The following is a 21,500-nucleotide window of genomic DNA, read 5'->3' as shown; positions in this document are numbered from 1 at the left end:
CTGGAAGAAGGGGCAGTCAGTGGCTGTAGCCAAGTCAGCCTTTTTGAATGGAGGCCATGTTGCCTCGTCCATGAATAATGTCCATTCCACTTTGTTCATGTGCTCCTGGCGCAAGGACAGGAGTGGCTGGTGCAGAGGATGACTGGTTTCCACAGAACATGTCATCATAGCCACTTTATTGTTAAAGTCCTCCTCTGCCGAGGTATCTCTATAGTGAGAATTCACATGAGACACAAATAGCTTCACTTTTTTAGCCCGTTCAGAGAGCTCTATCCACATATTTCTTCCCCATACCTCCTTGACTCCTATTTTTCAATCATGCTTCTTCCAAGACCCTGACAAACCACCAAGCTATTTGTCACAGTCAATACTAGGACAGTTATCCTTCCAACCAGGTGTCCTGCTCACAGTTCTGGGTTTCTCTTCACCACTGTCCTTCAGGGAGGTCCCAGAAAGGTGCTCTGGTGCTTCTGGCCACTTCAGAGAAGTGCCTGCATAGAATGCAGATCCACCAGTAAAAAGCTCACGTTCTCAGTTCCTCCTAAGAAACTCCCCATGGGGACACAGCAGGAACCTGCATGGTATAGTGGTTATGTGTTGGGCTGCTAACCACAAGGTCAGCAGTTTTCTCCTCAGGAGAAAGACAAGACCTTCAACTTGTGTAAAGAGTTAGAGGTTCAGAAACTGACAGGGGTTTACAGCCACAGACACCCACAGGGCCAGTTCTACCCTATCCTATATGGTCACTGAGTCAGAATAGACTTGATAGTAGTGAATGAGTTTGAGAGAGTGAGTGAGTGAATGAGTGAGTGTGTGATGAAGCCACACATATAGACTGCAAGAAAAATGGCACTGTGACAGGAGTGGGGTGCATAGGCTTCTGGGCCACATCTTCATGTAGCTTGCTTGTACTTTCTGGTCCTGCTTTAGCCCAATCTCAAATATACCACTTCCATTTAAGTTTGGAGAGCTGTTGGACATGACCAACATTATGACTCTGGGTATCATACAACATCCAGTTCGTGGTGGGCAGCTCAGGTGACTCAGTGCCCCATGTGAGGTGTTCACTTGGCAGGAAGGCCCAGTAACAGACCAAAAGCGGATTTTCAAAAGGAGAGCAGAGTCTGTCGAGGACGGCAGAGTGTCTGCACTATGATTTACCAGGAGCAGTCTGACAAAGACTCAAAAGTGTCCCTCTATCTGCCACTGAGCTATCAAGCACCATTGGGTCAGTTGGCTCATATGGCCCACGTGGCAGAGCAGCCTGAACCCGGTGCAGAGCCTTCTCTTTTCTGTGCCCCACTGAAACCTGACCGCTTTTGAGTCACTTGATATGTCGAACAGAATAGCACACCCAAAGAAGGGATTTGCTGCCTCTAACATCCAAAGAGGCCCACCAGGTGCTGTGCCTCTTTTTTAGTTGCGGGTGGGGCCAGATGCAATGAGTTAGCTTTCACTGTAGTAGGGAGATCTCAACATACCCCACACCATTGGACCCCTAGATATTTCACTGAGGTGAAAGGGACCCAGATTTTTGTTGGGTTAATTTCCCACCCTCTAGAATGCCAATAAGTCTAAATCCATTGATAGTTCTTCCTGACTAGGTCCAATCAGCATAATCTCATCATTGTAATGGACCAGGGTGACATTTTGTGGAAGGCAAAGGTGATCAAGTTCTGTTTGGACTAAATTATGGCAGAGTCCTGGGGATTTAAAATCACCCTCAGGGTGAGTTATAAAAGTGTATTATTGCCCTTGCTAGCTAAAGACAAACTGCGTCTAGTAGCCCTTTGAAATCAGAATTGAGGAAAAGGCTTTAGCCAGATCAGATCAATAGCTACATATCAGGTACCAGGAGAGGTAATGACTTGCTCAAGCAATAAAATCCCATCTGGAACAGTAGCTACAATAGAAGTCACCACCTGATTAAGTTTATGATAATCCACTGTCATTCGTCAATATGCTGTTTTTTGCCCAGGCCAAATAGGCAAGTTAGATAGGAATGTGAGGGGAATCACCAGCCGTACATCCGATACGTCCTTGATGGAGGCACTAATCTCAGAAATCCCCCCAGAAATGTAGTCTTGCTTTTGGTTAGCTGTTTTCCTAGGCAGAGGCAGTTCTCGTGATTTCTGCCACATCCACCTTGTCGAAGTCGATTGAGTGCTACAACTGGACCCCTAACCCCACGGGGTTCAATCAGCCACATTGATGGCGAGTGTCTTCATTTAATTAGGGAAGTTCCTATGGTCAGGCCTGGCTGACATACAATAGCAACCATAGGAATCTTCAGAGATGCTAGAGGCCCCTTTGTAAATTGGTACCTTATGGTTTGGGTAAAAGGTGTGTCCACAGGTCACTCCCTTTGTAGGACTATGGATTATCCTGATAAATGCACTCTAACATGCCAGTGTCCCTAAGCCTTTGAATACCTCCTTCTAGAGTATACCAATGTATATCTGTTATTTTACCTTGACTTAGTGTAGGCCATTTCCCAATAAACCAACCAAATAAACTATTAGATCCCCTCTAATAAACTATTAGAACTGCTTGTGCTAAAACACTGAATAAATAATTTGTATTTAGTGGGCCCATTTCAACAAACTCACACTGATCCAAGCTTATATGTAGAATAATGCTTCCTTGTACAGCTATCCTACACCCTTAATAACCATACCCATATATTTTTTCCAGGTTTCTGTCTAGGCACATTCGAAAAGTAGCAATTCTTGAGGAGTGTAGCACACTTCTTCCTGGGTAACTATCTGGAATTCACTTTTGGGGACTTGCTATGATGTAAGTCTAGTTAGTTACTCCATGTATTCCCTCCATCTTTTTAAAAAAATCATATTATTAGGGGCTCATACAACTCTTATCACAATCCATACATCCATCCATTGTGTCAAGCACATTTGTACTTTTGTTAGCAATATAATTTTCAAAACATTTTCTTTTTACTTGAGCTCTTAGTATCAACTTCTCATTTTCCCCTCTCTTCCCCGCCTTCCTTCCCTCATGATCCCTTGATAATTTATAAATTATTATTTTTTTCATGTCTTACACTGACCAATGTCTCACTTCACCTAATTTTCTGTTGTATATCCCCATGTGAGAGGGTTACAGGTAGATCATTGTGATCGGTTCCCCCTATCTCCTTCCACCTTCCCCTTACCCTCCTGGTATGGCTACTCTCAATATTGGTCCTGAAGGGTTTATTTGTCCTGGATTCCTGTGTGTCCACTCTTAACTGTACCTACTATCGGGGAGGGGAGGCAGGGAGGAAGCATTAAAGAACTAAAGGAAAGATGTATGTTTCGTCAGTGCTATACTGCACCCTGACTGGCACGTCAACTCCCCATGACCATTCTGTAAGGGGATGTCCAGTTGCCTACAGATGGGCTTTGGGTATTGAGTGAGTTTATTGTGCCAACCTGGCCGATAAACACATGTGGGGCTCATTGATAGGCAGAGGGATAAATGGTTACGAAATCCCTTATGCTCCTTCTATTGATTTCTGAGGGATTATCAGCCCAGCACATAACCACTACGCCACCAAAGCTCCATATGTAAGGTTTATCAGGCAGTGAATCTTTCTGAGAGCAGGTAGCCTCATCTTTTTCTTGAGAAGAAGCTGGTGGATTGAAACTGCTGTCTTTGTGGTTAGAATTACAAAATTTACCAGACAGTGACTACAGTGACAATCTTGTATAATCAACATAGCTTAGAGTTTTAAGTAGAAGAGTTTGCAATGTTTGGTTAAGCCAGTTATATATATAAGCAAATTCAAATTTTGTCCATCTCTTTGTTGCTGTTTTCTTGAAGACGTCTTTCTTTTTTAATCTTAAACTACTTTTCTCTTCCAATTATATTCTACCAAGTGAAAGAGAAAAGAAAAAGTGACCAATTACTCACAAGCGAATCCTAGCAGTATCTTCCCTTCTTTACCAGACCCATGAAGGAAAGGGCTTTTGGTCGGAGTTAGAGATGTTGGCTAGAAGAGTCACATTAAATATTCCACTGCCCCTGAAACCACGGTTTGTCTGCGATTGCTACTGATGATACTTAGTAAAAGTTAGTTTTCTCAACTGGGAGATGCTGCTAGAATACTGCACTCTTTATTCCCAATCTGCAATCCTGCTGTCCTTGTCTTTTAAAGCAGGAACATTTCATCCAGTTCTCTACTTACAGAAACCTGTTATGTGTGCACTGTCCATATCACCAAGTATAAATTTATTGTTATATTAATTTTTTCATGAAAATCATGATATTGTTCTTGGCCACAGTTATACCACATCAGGAAATATGTATTCTTATTGAAGAGGATGTTTTTGCAACTTCATTTATTTAAAAAAATAGTATGGAATAGCAATTTTACCTAAATTTTAAACTCATCACTAATAAGTATGTGAGACTAATGATTGAATGGCTTCATTCCCTGGTGAATAGAATTCCCACTCCTGGGCAGTGGACTCCATTAGACATCCAGGCTACAGCACCCTCTGATTCTGGCAGCGAGAAAGAGACAAACACACCAGAGACTCAACTTTTGTTGCTTGAGAATTTGCTCCCACTGACTTTTGGGAATCCAAAGATTCCCCCAATCCATGCCGCCATACACAATCTAGCCACTGCCACACACTGGTCCCTCAGATGTTATCATGCCCTGGATCTCTGGGGATGGTTTTTCTTCAGTGAGCATCACAGTCCACTGACCTCCCATGCTTTTGTATAGCTGAGGTGGTTGTGTGGCTTGCAATATGGTTTCTAGAAAAAAAAACCCACCTTTTTTTGGGGTAGAATCAGGGTTTTTACATGACCCTGACTGCCATAATATCCCTCAATCTATGAATTAGAGAGCTTAAAGGGCTGTGCCTTGCTGAAATCTCAATTACAATTACAATTATGCCCCCATACACTGATACACTTGAGAAATAACCCCATTATTCTGCTAGTGTACTACTTCCTGTGAGATGGATTCTAGCCAAAAGCCTATTTAAACCTCATCCACTTAATTTCCTTCTTTGATAGTGTACAACAATGGTGTTTGGTTTCTGTAGCTAAACATTAGATTAGAGCTTGTTCAAAATTCTTTTAAACTTCTGAGTATTTACTTTTCTTGAAGAAATAGCTGTAGGTCCATTTGAGTAAGTTAAAGAGGTAAATTTGCAGTAAGCATTTGCTTTACAAGTTATTTCAGTATCTCTTATCAACAGTATATGGCTGCCCCTTTCAAGAGGCTGGGGGTCTGTGTGCTGTTTCAGATTTGGTGAAAGGTGTTGCTCTGTTTTCCAGATTAAAGTCAATTTAATTTTACAGAACACATAGGATGTTGGTGGGTAAGCTCCTATTTTAAAACTCTGGGCCATGCGATCAAACATTGACATTCAAATATTTGTATAGGTCAAACATTTCTGATTATCACTCTCGCTCTGTTACTCAGCTACAATCTTATCTGATGTTAACAATCATTACCTGGCCTATACTATCCGTGAAATTGTTCTCTTTGTATTCACAGAGCCATTCCAATAGCACCAGCGCTTGCTGCCATCTCCTCTATAGAGGGCAACCATGCACATCTCGACATGACGTTGGAGCTCTCGTCCTTGTGCGTTTCTCAAACACTTGGTTGAAGAAACCGCCTCAAGTCCCTTCCGAACGACGTGGGGAAAAATGTGAGTAAATTGAATCAACGGAATCCCCTCCAACAAGCCAAGCTCCTTCAATTTTGGGTTCTCCTTGTGTAATATTATACTGAGCAATTTCTAATAACTAGTTTCTTTAATTTTAGCTTTTCCTTCAAGTAAACAATGCAACTGCTTTAATCTTGGATTCAGGACTGCTGGAAAGTATATCCTTAAGGACAGCTGTATAAAAATTTGTATTACGTGCCTTTCTCCATGGTCCAACACATATTTCCCCAGGGTTTGGGCACATAAAAAATTATTGTTTTTAGGATTTTTAAATAGTTCTTAGGGTGTGCCGGCATATGACTCTCTAGGTCTAGGACAATGAGGAACTGTAGTAAAAGGGAATAAGAAAAATGTGAATCTTCTTGCAAAGTGGCTTCAATTAAAGCAGAGCCATTCATTGGAAGGCATCCTGTCTTCTGGCAACTATTGGACAGTGGAGCTTTGGTAAATATGCTCAAGTGATTCCCATTGTTTCAAGTGTTTTGTTTTTTATTATTTCTTTAAACTCTGTAGCACAACCTAAGGCGACCTCAGGTTTTGTTAGATGAGCATTGGATTACTAATTACAGGGTGAGTGTTTCAAAACCATCAACAGCCCTCAGGAGAATGATGAGGCTGTCTCCTCCCATAAAGACGCAGAGTCTTGGAAATCCTATAGAGGACAGTATGAGTGGATTTCAGCTTCATGACAGTGGGGATCAGAATTGGAGTAGAGTGTGAAGCAGTAGCATTCACAGAAGGCTTTGCACATGTATGTCTCCTGCGCGTTAACATAACGGGAAAAGTTAAACAACTAAAATCAGCAGCTACCTCCTCTGTTCAAGCTTTGTATTCAATAAACAACCCATTCAAAGTGATCATTTATTAAAATAACTTATGTCCCTTGGATGTTTAATCTTCTAATGATAACCATCAGATGGTCAGGTGTTTTAATGATCACTGGATGAAACAGCTTGTATGAAAATCTCTTTCTTTTAAGTTTCATTGCTTCCATTCTATGGGTAAGAGTTTATTGAAAGGAATAATCCACTCTCCTTAAGAAAAAATTATTTTTAAAAGAAATTATATAACCCACAGAATTGTTGAAAAGGATATAAACAGACCCTAGGCTGGATTTTCAAGATACATCTGAGAAGGTACAGCCAAAGGAACTGCTATCTCTACCAGGATGGGGAAATTCAAACTAAGGGAGCTATCACTGCAGGGAGTTGCTGCAAAAGCTTATCACTTCTGCCATAACGCAAACCGGTAGGATGCATATCCATGCGCTGATCCTGTCAGCATGAAATTCAGCCTTCTTTTAGAATAGATCAGTAAGAAAGCTCAATCCCACATACGCATTTCTTAATTAGGTTGGAAGAAATGGATGCATGATGGTTGGAATTTTTTTAAAAACGTTGAGAGAGTTCAATAGAATTTAGGCAACCACGAAACCATTCCCCCAAAATCTAGCAAACTAAACGAGAGACTTTCCACCAGTAATATAATTATTTGCTTAATTTTTTAATTGATGTGTGATAAGAATTTAAACTGCTAAACAAGAATATTACAGAACTATTGTATTTTTTAAAATTTAGTTAAAAAACATAAGAGAACTGTTAGCTGACAAATTTAAGTCTTCGTGCAGATGCCTTTGAGTCAGAAAATTCTGTACTAATTTGGCAGATGGGAAGCAGGAAAATGTTTAATGTCTTTTCGCTTCATGTATGATGATTCCAAATTGGAATATTTAAATAGAATTCAATCTCAGTAGTTGATGGTCACTGATTTTATGACACCACTGACCAGTGGGGAAATTAACCTTGGCAAAATGTACAGTACAATCATAAACTAAAACATGCCTAAAATGTGTCCATAGGATTAAAGGCCACATTTTCCCTTTCAGAGTAGGTGTGTGTATTCAGAATTTTGTATTTCTGCCATAGAACTTATTAGCATATTTAGCATCTTACATAACCTCAAGGAAATCTCTATGCCAACCTGTTACCTTGAATAACAAGTACGATTTCAGTGACTGTTACAATGCTTGACTTTTATATCACACCTAGAACAGTTAGTCTATGTTCTCATTTATTCTTATTTCCTCATAGTGTTATTTTTGTGCCTACTAAGGAGGTAGAGAAGGTATTAGCCACATCAGTTTGGCAAATGAAAACCTATACCTTTGAAAACTACTAATCTGTCCAAAGGACCACTGCCTTTTAATTAGAGAACACTTAGAACCAGAAAGCATATTTCCAATCCCTAATATCATCTTAATAACCTTACAAGCACATAGCCTCAAATAATTTTATATATTTTAAAAGTGGAAGTAGTGGTTATTTCCCATAGTTAAATCCAACCCCCCCCTTGTCTGTCATTGGGGGAGCTTGCATGTTGCTGTGATTCTGGAAGCCCTGACACTGGTGTTTCAAGTACTAGCAGGGTCACCTGGGGTGAACCAGTATCAGCAGAGCTTCCAGGCAAAGAAGAGACAATGATGAATGTAGGCAGCCAGGCAAAATATTGCAAAATAATTTAATAAACTAAAGGAGACATTTTCCACTAGTAATATAATCATTTGCTTTAATTCTAACTTTATATGTGATAGGAATTTAAACTGATAAGCAAGAATATTACAGAACTATTGCATTTTTAAAATTTAGTATGTTCTGAGGAATGAGTAATGGAAAACCTTATGAATGGGAACAGAATGGTCATATACTGAAAAACTTCATAAGTAGCAACAGAACACCGTCAGACATAGTGCCAGAAGGTTGGAAGGGATTCAGAATGCAACTGTAGAAATACTGCTTCCCAAAGTAGAGTGGACCATAAACATGCGGGTGGAGTAAAGCTTTCAGGACCCACATTTCCTGATGGGGCAAAATTCAAATTGAGAAGAAAACTATGTAGATATCCATTAAAAATTGGAAATTGTAATGTACTCAGTATGAATTTAGGAAAATTGAAAGTCATTAAAAATAAAATGGCCCACATAAAAATTGATATCCTAGAGGTTAGTAAACCAAAATGGACTGATATTGGTCATTTTAAAACTGACGATCTTATGGTTTACAATGCCAGAAGTGACAAATTCAGGAAGAATGTCATCGCATTAGTCCAAAAGGGTATTTTCAGATGTATCTTTAAATACAATGCTGATTTTGATGCCAATATTTATATGCATATAAAGAAATCCAATCGATACAACGATTATTCAAATTGACTTATCAACCATTAAAGCTGAAGATGAATAAATTGAAGAATTCTACTAACTCTTTTAGTCTGAAATTGATTACACATGCTATTAAAATGTATTGATGATAGAGAAATTCAATATCATTAACCCAAAAAAGGCCAGAGGCTGACTTGGAAAATTGTTAATTTGTCAATTATTAATATGTTTTTTAAAGATAAAGAAAAACAAGTCCACATGAGCCAAAATATGAACTAGAGTATAGTCCATTTGAAATTTGAGAACATCTCAAAACAGATTTGATGCATGGAACACTATTGACAGAAGACCTGAGAAGTTGTGGGAGAACATCAAGAACATCATTCATGAAAAGGTTAAAGGTCATTACAAAGACTGAAAATAAGAAAAGAACAAAACAGATGCCAGAAGAGACTCTAAGATTTGCTCTAATAGTAGAGTAGCTAAAGTAAATGGAAGAAATTTTGAAGTAAAAAAGCTGAATAGAAAATTTCAAAGGGTAGCTCAAGAAGACAAAGGCAAATATTATAATGAAATGTGCAAAGACCTAGAGTCAGAAAACCACAAAGAAAAGACACACTCCACATATATCAAGCTAAAAGAACCCAAGAAAAAAATTCAAGACCTGGATTGCAGCCTTCCATATGTATTTCAACTCAGTGTAAAGAAATCCGACACGCACACAACTGGGCCAATAGGTACTATCATGATAAATGGGAAAAAGATTGCAGGTCAAAATTTTCCTCTGTCTTGGCTCCACATCATTGCTCATGGAAGCAGCAGCCACGGCATCAAAGATTCCTTGCACTTGGAAAATCAGCAGGACAAGGTCTCTGTAAAGCAACGAAGAGCCAGGATGTCACTTTGAGGACTAAGAAGAACCTGAACTATCATGATATGTTCAATGATCTCTTAAAGTTTTGGGAAAATCTGTCTTTTTGGTGTCCTTGTGTCAGTGCTTACTCCTAGAAATCCTGTGTACAACAAAACCAGTTTCTGCTCCTGCATCGTCCTCACCATGGTCACAGAACTGAGTCAATCCATTCTGTTGAATGTTTCTCTCTCTCTCTCTTAAGCAAAAAAGAAGAAAATAAATTTTTTTGGAGCCCATATGGGAAACCCTAGAGGGGTCCATCTACCCTACTGTGGAGGCATAGCCAGGTAGAGGCCCACACCATTCACTGTAACCCCATGTCCCAGAGGGACCCACCCCTTGAGCGGAGCCCCAAAGCCCCAGGACTGGCTGGGGGTGGGGAGGTATTTCTCTCTTTTGTGTTGATCCTCTAAGGAGCATGTTAGTCTCTCCTGATCACAAGCCCAAGTACGAGAGAGAAGCCTTGGCAGCTGGGCTGCCATGGAGCATGCTGACTGTTTCTGACGGTTCATGATCTCTTGACAGCATCACAATTTAAATGCAGGCATTCTTCGGTTTTTCCTAGTCATTTTCCAGCTGTAGCATGCATGTTAGTCATTTTAAAATACCATGACTCAGGCTGGGCTCACGTTGCTCCTCCAAGTGACCTCTTTGCTTTTTAACACGTTAAAGAGTTTTTGTGCCACATTTTCCCCAAGCAATATGTCGTTTGACTTCCTTATTGGTCTTTCAATGGTCATGGAATGTGGATCCAAGTGAAATGTGGATCCAAGTAAATGGTCCTTTACCATTTGAATATTTTATCTGGGTATCATGATGTTACTCACCGGTCTAGCTGTGAAGAGTTCTGTTCCTTATACAGAGGTGTAATCCAAATTGGAGGCTGTGCGCTGTTTAATCTTCATCAGTAAATGCTTCAAAACCTCACTTTTAGCAAGCAAGATTGTGTCACCGGTGTGTCTCTGATTGCTAATGACTTTCTCTAATCTTGATGTCATGTTCTTCTTCATCTAATTCAACTCCTCAATTTATTTGTTCAGCATACTGATTGAATAAGTCTGGCAAAAGGATACCTTCACTGATTTTAAAAGACCCAGGACTCCCTTGCTTTCTCTTGGTCTGTATCTGCATAGGGTCCGCGGTGAAGATCACAGGCTTGGGAACCCTAGAGGACAGCTAGACTTTTCCTCTCAGATGGTTGTGCATCATACACTGTTTCATAATAATGGAAGTTCTTTGCTTTTATTTTAATATTTACTATCAGGAAGATTGAACTCCATCTTCTTTGGGGGGAAAAACACTAGGTATTTTGAAGTTATGTAGAAAACTTTAAGATATATTTAATCATAATGGACGTAAAACTCACTCTGCTGTCTTGTCAGAGCTAACTCATGGTGACTGCCCAGTGGGTTTCTGGGAATGTAATTGTTTACCGGAGTAGATTCTCCCTTGGAGCTGCTGATGGTTTCAAACTGCTGACCATGCAGACTGCAGCCCAACACATAACCACCACACCACCAGAGCTCCTCATAAGAGGCATAAGAATCATTTATCTGTAAAGCCCTTGTTCTCATTCACTGATAATTTTTAATTTTTTTTACTTCTCTGCTACTCATTCTACCTTGAAAAAAATACAGTAAAGCTGCAAATATGATCATCATTATATATTAACTACCAAAATGTGTTTAATATTTAATTCTACAAAGTCCATTAGGTACTAACAGTATTGGATGACCTCAGCATTGAATAAAGAGCTCTGGTGGCATAATAGGTTATGCCTGGGACTAATAAGCACAAGGTCAATGGTTGGAATCCAGCAGCTCTAGTTGAAAAAGATGAAGCTGCCATCTAGACTAACAGCCTCAGTTCTACTCTGTCTATAGACACTTTGCATCAGAATTGACTTGATCACAGTGTTTGGTTTGGGTTGAACTCAGAGTCAACACAATGGGGATAACTACTATTTACCAAACACTTGGTGTCAGTCACCAGCACACTTTCATTTGTGTTCTCACAACTATATGGTGAATATTTATTATCTCAATGTTATATATGAAGAAACTGAAGTGTCAGGTGGTTAAGTGATTATGAACAGATACTGCTGACAAACTTATTTATGCTATGTCACACAAAGTCAAACAAAGCAAATCTCACTGACGTCTAGTCCATTCTGACTCATGGCAACCCTATAGGCTAGAGTCGAACTGTCCCTGTGAATTTCCTAGCGTATAAATATTTAGGGAAGCAGAAAGCTTCCTATTTCTGCTGTGGAGTGTCTGGTGAGTTTGGACTGCTAACGTGTTGTTATCAGCCTAATGAGCCACCCGCTAAGCTATCAGGGATCCTATATCATACAAAAGAGACTAAAAAAATAATAATAAAATCTCATTCACACACAGGAAAAAAACCCTGATCTTCCAAAAACCAGCAACACACAATAGTAAAGTGTAGAAAGGAATGATGTATATTTTTAATGTGTATATTCTCAATAATAAAATTTATAAAATTAATTATTAAAAATATATATGTATCTTTAATTTGGGAGCTTTAAAAGTTACACCATTGATTACAAGCATAATTTGTTTATCCAATAGCTTTGTTAAAGGACCTGCACGGTAAATAACTACTTCTTCGGGCATTATCTAGTTCCTTCTAATTTGATTATATTATTTATGGAAGGGGAAATATTTAATTGCCTAATTATTTATTGAAGGTTTTATATTTCTTATATGAATTTCAAATATTTGTGGTTATTTTCTGTTATGGGTGATTTCCTAGTTCCATTTTATTGAATCATTTGTACTTTGCCTTTTTCTGAGTACAGTTTTCATATTCCCAGAAATATAATAATTTATCTAGCCTTGTTTTAACTTTTACTAATTTCAAAAAAGGGGTAAAAACCCACCACAGGTTCTGTTCAAGGTTTTTCATAAATGTGTTCTTAATGCACGAAGCTAACACAGAATGACAGGAAGACACACGATGTTGTGATGAAATGAGCTAAGCTTTGCACTTTGCTTACTTTCCATCATCATTTTGAATAGCTCACTGCTCCATGCTTGCTCAACTTTGTGCTTTTGCCTGTAATCCAACTAGTATTTCGAGAACAGTGTTAAATTAACCCAGTCGAAGATAGAAAAAAAATCATATAAACTAAATATTTTGCTTCAATCAGAGTTGTAAATTTTTGAATTATTACATAGCACTTTATGATGTAAAGAATCAATACATAGCTTCTTAATAATCTAAATCATAAATAGTTCAAGGATTTTTTTTCTTCATAAGTAGTTCACAGTAATAGTTTACCACCTTTAAAATCAAGTAATTTAAGAGTAGAAAAGAAGTAGGAAAAATAATTATTATGGAGAGTAATTATGCATAGAATTGGATATTTAAGTTTAAAAAAAACCTGTCTTAAAAACTTGGGTAAGACTAGACAGTAATGGGAAAGTTACTACTTAAAATCTGTTGTGTGTCATCGAGTTGATTCAAACCCTTGAGACCCTTTAGGACAGAGAAGAACTGTCCGTAACATTACCTAAGCTGTAATATTTATGGACCAGACCACCGTGTCAGTTCTACCAGGGAGCAGCTGCTTAGTTTGTACTGCTAACTTTTTAGTTAGTATCTTAGTATTTAACCAATGTACAAATAGGGATCCTTATCATTTTATTTTAGTAATTTTATATTTTCTAAAGGAAAACATTTAAAAATTTATTTTTATTTTTAGAAAACATTTTTAAAAATTTTCCTAACTATATATTTTTGTTTTAGTGTATTTTAGTTTTATAACTCAAATGTTATTAAAATGGGTTTAGATAGTTTGACAACTTTGCTTTGCATAGATTTTAAATATTGTGTTTCATCCAGGTGACAGGAAATTGCCTATTCTCAAAGTCTTTGTCTTTGTGCTTTATTATTTGAATTTGAGTTAGACACTTTTGTGTGGACTACGTTGCATACAATGAAATGAGCCTTCCAGGCAAGTGTGATGCTTGGGTAAGGAGAAGGTAAGGTAGAAGGAAACAGAGGAAAGATCTAGGAAGCAAAGGTATGGATAGAGGTATAAACATAAATGTGTACTTATATAAATATATTAATTCATAATAATAGAAGTATTGGCCTATGTACATATATTTACATGGTAATACATTAAGGAAGTGGATAGACTTTGGGCCTCTGCTCAAGTCCTACCTCAATACAAGAACACTTTGTTCTAACAACCTGGCATTCTGTGATGTTCACCCTCCTGACAGGATCAATGAAAACAAACTGGGTGCATAGCAAATATGGTGACAAAAGCTGATGGTGCCCAGCTATAAAAAGTACAGCATCTGTGTTATTAAAGGTTTGTAGTTTAAACAAGTTGACATCTAGTAGAAAAGCAACAAGTCCACATGGAAGAAGCACACCAGCCTGTGTGATCATGAGGTGTCGATGGAATCAGGTAACAGGCAACAGAAGACCCAAAACAAAATAAAAAAGCATACTGTTGAGCTAGATGAGGGTTGGAGCAGAGACTCAAAACTCACCGTAGACAATAGGACATCCCCTCACAGAAGGTTCACAAGGAAGGGATGAGTCAACCAGGGCACAATGTTGCACCAGTGAAACATACAATGTTCCTCGTGTTCTTTGAGGCTTCCTCATCTCCACTATCATGACCCTGGTCCTGCCTTTCTGTTCTTTCTAGACCAGAGCATGTACACTGGTACAGATAAGAGCTCATGACACACACAGAATCTAGGTCAGATAAACCCCTCGGGAACAGAATTGGGAGTAGTGATGCCAGGAGAGTAGGGAGGAAGTTGGGGGTGAGGGGGGGGTGGGTAGGGAGGGAGATTCATCACAATGATTGACACATAATCGCCTCCCCATGGGGCATAAAAAACAGAAACGTGTGTGAAGGGAGACAGCGGTCAGTGTAAGAAATGAAAACAATAATAATTTATCATTTATCAAGGGGTCACGACGTGGGGCGAGGAGAGGGAGGGGAAAAAGAGGAGCTATACCAACGGCTCAAATAGAAAGTAAATGTCTGAAAAAATGATGGTGGTAACATGTGAAAATATGCTTGATATAATTGCTGTATGGGATGTGATAAGATCTGTAAGAGCCCCCAATAAAATGATTAATAAAAAATAAAGTTAAAGAACAATGATATCATTTTGGAAAAAAAAAAAAAGATCATTCCAGGCTACACCAACTAGCTTAGTTATAGCTCAGGGGAGAGTTTGCAAAATAATATTGCTATTGTTGCTTTGTGCTTCTTCCCTATTTGCTGTTTTTTCTAATCAGTGAAAGCACATGCCACAGCAGAGCTTCATAACGAATAAAAACGGTGCCTCCAGCAAAAGCACACTTTGTGTACTTTAGCACTAAGCAAAGTATTCTACCAATAAAATTGGATATTTGGATTCGGTTATCAAAGGACTTCAACTTAAGAGTAAGTATTATAAAATACATGAGAATTCAAATCAAGAGCGCATAACATTTCTTCAAATTTGAATTCCCCATTTAAATATTCTCATATCAATCTGTTGAATTTACATACCAAACTTGATATTGTATTGTTATTATTATATTTGAGCATTGTTACATTTTAAATGCTTACACATTTATTATTAGGTGTCTTACATGATTATGTTAATTAAATATTCAATTAAGCCACTGTCATTTTCAATATATAGCTTTATGTTAACTAGGTTTTTAAAAATGCCTTGAGCAGATAATTACTGAGTTTATCAATCATTAAAAACGGTGTCTTCTCTTATTAGTTGACTTGTTAAGGTGTAAGTTTACTTGGTGTGGTAGGAGGATAGGAGAGTTTCTGCCAGTCAGTGTTGTCTATAACTTCCAGTTACTACCTGTCTGTTACTAGCTAGACGAGTTATTTCATTAATATTGTTCACGCAACAGCTCTGCTAAGCAGGCTTCGTTATCTGCATTTACCATTGAAAAGTTTAGGGCAGCTCTTTCCTATCTTGCAAGAGGGTGGGTAAGAAGGCTGAGAAGAAGCCAGACACCAAGGAGAAGAAGCCCGAAGTCAAGAAGGCAGATGCCAGTGGCCAAGTTAAGGCTAAGGGGCAAAAGCCCAAGGAGGGGAAGCCCCACTGCAGCCCCAACCCGGTCCTAGTCCAAGGAACCGGCCGGTATTCCCGCAAGGCCATGTACAAGAGGAAGTACTCGGCGGCACGTCCAGGGTTGAGAAGCAGAAGGAAAAGGGCCTGGCTACTGTCACAAAGCCAGTTGGTGGTGACAAAGACGGCGGGAGCCAAGTGGTGAAGCTGCGTAAAATGCCCGGGTATCACCCTGCGGAAGACGTGCCGAGGAAGCTGCTGAGCCGGGCAAGAAGCCCTTCAGCCGCAGGTCAGAGACCGCGCGCCAGCATCACCCGGGGACGGTGCTGCTGATCATCCTCATGGGCGGCACCGAGGCCAGAGAGTGGTCTTCCTGAAGCAGCTGGGCAGCGGCGTGCTGCTTGTGACTGGACCGCACTCCCTCAATCGAGTGCCTCTGCATAGAACACACCAGAAATGTGTCATCGCCACCTCCGCCAAAATTGATATCAGTGGTGGGAAAATCCCCAAGCATCCACGGACGCCTACTTCAAGAAGAAGCTGTGGACGGCAAGCTCTCTGACACCGAGGAAGAGAAATACGAGATCAAAGATCAGCGCAAGGCTGATCGGAGAGCTGTGGACTCCCAAATGTTGGCAAAAATCAAAGCTGTTCTCCAGCTCCAAGGCTACTTGTGTGCGACCTTCGCGCTCAAATGGGATTGATCCTCACAAACTGGTGTTCTAGATTCTTGCAAAGAACTTAATTAAATAAGCCAAAGTTTAAAAAAAGAGAAAAGTTTAGGCCAAAGAGGTTGAGAAATGAACAAGTCAACTAGAGGTGAGGAGAAGATTTAAAGATAAACAGTCTACTTGTGAGAAGACCACAGGAAGGTTCACATATTGAAATACTCCTGGGGCCTTTTTAGTGTGACATGTTTTCTTGGCTTTCACATTTCACAAGCATCTGACTAACAGCAGTAAATATGTAATACTACTGTGAAAGTTTAATGCTGGCTGCATGTGCAGGATTAAATAACATGCCACTCACCTGACATATATGTACAATGGTTGAGCATTGCCTTTGAAGACTCTGACTTTTGCTTTCTCCATTGAATTTGTTCTACTGTTTGTATTAAGCTTATTAAAAATATAAAACTTTATAATCAGGAAAAGAATAACACCTTTAAAAGAAATTAAGGACAGATATATCTGAGCAGCCAAATCATTCATCAAAATTATTTTAAAATATGTAAACCTCATATATAAGAAAAAACTGTTTCTTAATCCTTCACTCATAGGCATTTATCACTTTTCAAATATACATGTGCATTTACTATATTCATTTCATTGGCTTCCTCGCTTCTAGCAAGTTACACCAGCAAATTGGAACAGGGACAATGTTTGCTAACTAGAAGCTGGAAAACTGACAGTAACTGAATTCATAATAAAAGGGGAGGGAGATATTAACCATATTTTGTGTCATTTAACATAAAGGTGAACACAATGTAACATTTTCAAAGCTTCTACCATCTCATTGATTTTAGGTGCCATCATTTTCAGGTGCCATAGCATCAATTCTGACTTGTAGCCATCCTGTGTACAACAGAATGAAACACTGCACAAATGGACCCAAACACAACAATTGTGATGTTTGGGTTCATTGTTGCCACTGTATCAAACCATCTCCTTATGGGTCTTCCTCTTTTTCTGTTTCTTCCCTTCTTACCAAGTCTATTTTACAAAGTTAGATGTCCTTTTCCAGGCCTTGCCATCCTTACATCTAAGAAGCATTCCAGGAGTATTTCTTCCAAGACGTATTTAATTGTTCTTCTAGCAATCCGTGGTCCTTTCCATATTCTTTGCCAACATCATAATTCAAATAAATCGAGTCTTCCTCAGTCTTCCTTATTCATTGTCTGCCTTTTACTTGCATCTGAGGTGACTGAAAACAGCTTGTCTTGGGTCAGGTGCACATTAGTCCTCAAATTGACGTATTTTCTCTTCACTTTAACGAGTGCAGCAGTTTCCCAATGCAACACACTGATTTCTTGACTTCCATATCCACAAGTGTAATTAGGGAGACAAGTAAAATTCAATACTTGAAAGCTCCAATGTTTTCTCCATTTACAATGATGTTGTCTATGTGTCCAGTAGTGGCGATTTTTATTTTCTGTACCTTGAGTTGCAGTTTACACTGAAAACTGTAGTATGATTTTCATCAGCAAGTGCTCTAAGTCCTTCTTGCTTTCAGCAAGCAAGTTTAGGTCATCTGCATACCACAGGTTAATAAAACTTCCTCCAGTTCTGAGGCCTTATTGTTCTTCATGGAGTCTAGCTTCTCAAAATTTTTGTTCAGAATTCAGATTTAGTAAGTGTGGTGAAAGAATATATTTTCTGATTTGAAACCATGAGGTATTCCCTTGTTCTCTTTAAATGACTGTCTCTTGGTTCATGCATAGGTTCTGCATGATTTCAGTAAAGTAATAAAGGAATGATTCATCGTTCTGTCTATACATTTTTGTAATTTATATTATTTTAAGGATTTAATAATTTTATTTAAAATAGCAAATTAAGATGCATAATTATACCATTGAGTATTCTTAGAGAGACTATAGAATGCCAGGCAGCATCTCACTCCAGTGAGCCTCAGCCAAAGGCATTCAACTCCATTTCCATAAGTCTGCAAAGGCTAGTTCCCCAATTAAGTGCCCAGAGACACTTCACTCCACAAACCAGCCTCCTACACCAAATCAGACAGCTTTACTTGCTTTGTGGATTGGAAAGGCGATTACTTGGTTCCATGCTCTGGTTCTTTGTTCTGCTCCTGATCCTCTGATGTCATAGCTGCTTTCCGGGTCAGGACGGTTCACTGTGCAGTGTGATCTTGGGTCCAGAGGATGTGCTCCACTCTGGACTCCTGCTTCTCAGAAGGCTCATTTTATACACAGCAGGATAGTGTCCCTGGGAATTCTGTTTGCAATTACTCATAGATGAATCCTATCGGTATTTCACCCTACATTCTTCTCAGACCCATGGAAGGAAAGGTCATTGGGTGGGAGCTGAAGACTTTGGCTAGAAAAATCACATTAAATAATCCATGCTCTCTGCAGTTTGTCGTCCTTGAGTATAGTTCATGTGATCTTGTTTACTTATTTTTTAGTGTCCCCAGTATATAGGGAGGAGCTCTCATGGCATAGTGTGATCAGCAAGGTCAACAGTTCAAAACCATCAGCTGTTCTCTAGGAAAAAGACAAGGCTTTCTATTCTCATAAACAGTTCCAGCCTCAGAAACTCACAGGAGCAGTTTTACCCTGCCCTGGAGGGTCACTATAAGTCAACATCAACTCAATAGCAGTGCAGCTTTGGTTTTTTGGATATAGAGGAAACACAGTACTTCAGCGCACAGGATTCCCTCTTCACTTCCACACTCTTGTTATCTAGTATTTTGCTTTTTAATATGCTTATTCTACTCAACTACAGATAAGTGACAAGTTATTCCACAATTTACTGACTTAAAATAACTTTTGCTTCACTCACATTTCATAATACTGATTATGAACTAAGTTCAGATATCAGTATAATGAAATATGAGCTCTGTTCTTGACGGGGATTTTTCAAACATCTAGAAGTTTCAGGCCAGCTAGATTTCTCTGCACCTGAAGTCAGCTAGATGTTGGTGGGGCTCTCAATTCCTAGATTAGCCTCTCAAATTTGGAAATGTCCAATTTGAGTACCTTTACCACTGTGGTGTTAAATTAGCAACCTATGTTTAATTAACTATCTCAGCTTAGTGATCTCTGCACCATTCACTAGTTTCTGGTATTCTAAAATTGGGCTTATATTTATTCTGTGTGTAAGAGAATTTTGCACTGGAGATATGTATTCTTTTTTAATCAGTGTAAGGATGCATGAAATTATATCATGTTTGTTGTGTTCCATCAACTATACAGTGGTCTTTTAATAGAAGAGTGCTTAAAATAATCTGCTTTATCATATTGTCACAAAGGTTATCAAATAAAAATTTAATATGCAAAGTTTATAAAAGTTTATTATACTGTGGTGGCCTGTGTGTTACTGTGATGCTGGAAGTTATGACACTGGTATTTTAAATGACAGCAGGGTCACCCAAAGTGAGTAGATTTCAGCAGAGCTTCCATAATAATAACAGACAACAAAAAAGAACTAGACTACCCACTTCAGTCACACTCAACATGTGACTGAGGAGGAGCAATGTTCTTGGAGTGGAATCAATCATGGTGATGTGATTCAGTTAAAGCCTATGGAAATGGAACAACTCAAGGTAAGGAAAAACAGCTTCAAAATTGTGCTAATAATTTGAAGTTGGAATATTTGAAGTATGAATCTGGGAAAATTAAATGTGGTCAAGAATGAAACACATAAAGATCAATATTCTAGGTATTAATTGAGCTGCCATGGACTGCTATTAGCCATCCTGAACCAGAAAAGCATATGATTCACTATGCGAGGAATAACATAATCAAGAGGAATAAGGTAGCATTCTTTGTCAAAAGTAACATTGCAAAATAAATAATAAAATAAAGTACAAAGCTGTCTGTGATGTGATTATATCTGATCCACCTTCGAGAATATCATCATGATGTACAAACATGACTCAAATTTATGCACCAATCATAAAATCTGGTGATGAGGCAGTTTGGCAAAACCATTGACTTAGACATAGTAAATACCTTTTTTTCCCCAACAACACAAAAGATGACTTTACATATGGACTTCTCCAGTTGGAATACACAGAAATAAAATTAACTACATTGTGGGAAAATCTCATGGAGAAGCTCAATATCAGCAGTTAAAACAAGACCAGGTGCTGACTGTGGAAAAGACCACCAATTTCTCATATGTAAGTTGAGGATAAATCTGAAGAAAAATAAAACAAGTCCATGAGTGCCAAAATACTAACCTGAGTCCATCCCACCTGAATTTTGAGAACATCGCAAGTACAGATTTGCTGCATTAAACACTAATGACAGAAGACCTGATTAATAGTGGGAGGACATCAAGAACATCATTCATGAAGAAAGCAAAAAGGTCATTAAAAAACAGGCTAGAAAGATCAAAAGGGATGTTAGAAGTTCTGAGACTTGCTATGATTGTTGAATAATTAAAACAAATAGAGGAAAGGATGAAGTCAAAGGGCTGAATAGAACATTCCAAAGGACGTTGAATTGAGAAGAATGAAGAAGAAACAGTTCATTTGAATTGTGGCGCTGGACAATATTGAAACTACCATGGACAGCTAAAGGGACAAACTAATCTTTCTTGGAAGAAATATAAAGTATGGGAAGACTGTCTTTACACGCTGTGGACATGCTGTTAAGAGAGGCCAGTCCCTGGAGAAGGATATTTAGGTCTGGTGAAGTAGACGGGCAGCAAAGAATTCCCTCAAGGGGATCGATTGACACCATGGTTGCAACAATAGCATCAAGAATAGGAACAATTGTGAGGATGGTGCAGGACAGGGCAGTGCACCCTTCTGTTGTGCATAGGATTGCTCTGTGTGAGATCAGACGCAATGACTCCTAATAACAACAACAACCTAATAATAATAATAATTGGTAAGAGTGTTGCTTTTTATTTTGTCAACAAATTTATTAATAAAATAGCACTTAATAATTTCATCTATTTTAAAATGATTAAACC

General features: G+C 38.7%; 1 pseudogene; it reads left to right on the top strand.

The window, feature by feature from the left end:
* Positions 1–5,582: 5,582 nt before the first annotated feature.
* On the top strand, positions 5,583–16,566 carry LOC101659481 (annotated as a pseudogene).
* The last annotated feature ends 4,934 nt before the right edge of the window (positions 16,567–21,500 follow it).

The sequence above is a fragment of the Echinops telfairi genome, unplaced genomic scaffold (genome assembly GCF_000313985.2).
Source record: "Echinops telfairi isolate 266 unplaced genomic scaffold, ASM31398v2 ScPeMD7_18;HRSCAF=68, whole genome shotgun sequence".
In the NCBI taxonomy this organism is placed as follows: Eukaryota; Metazoa; Chordata; class Mammalia; order Afrosoricida; family Tenrecidae; genus Echinops; species Echinops telfairi.
Note: the sequence above shows the minus strand (reverse complement) of the source record. Positions and strands in the feature narration are given on the sequence as shown.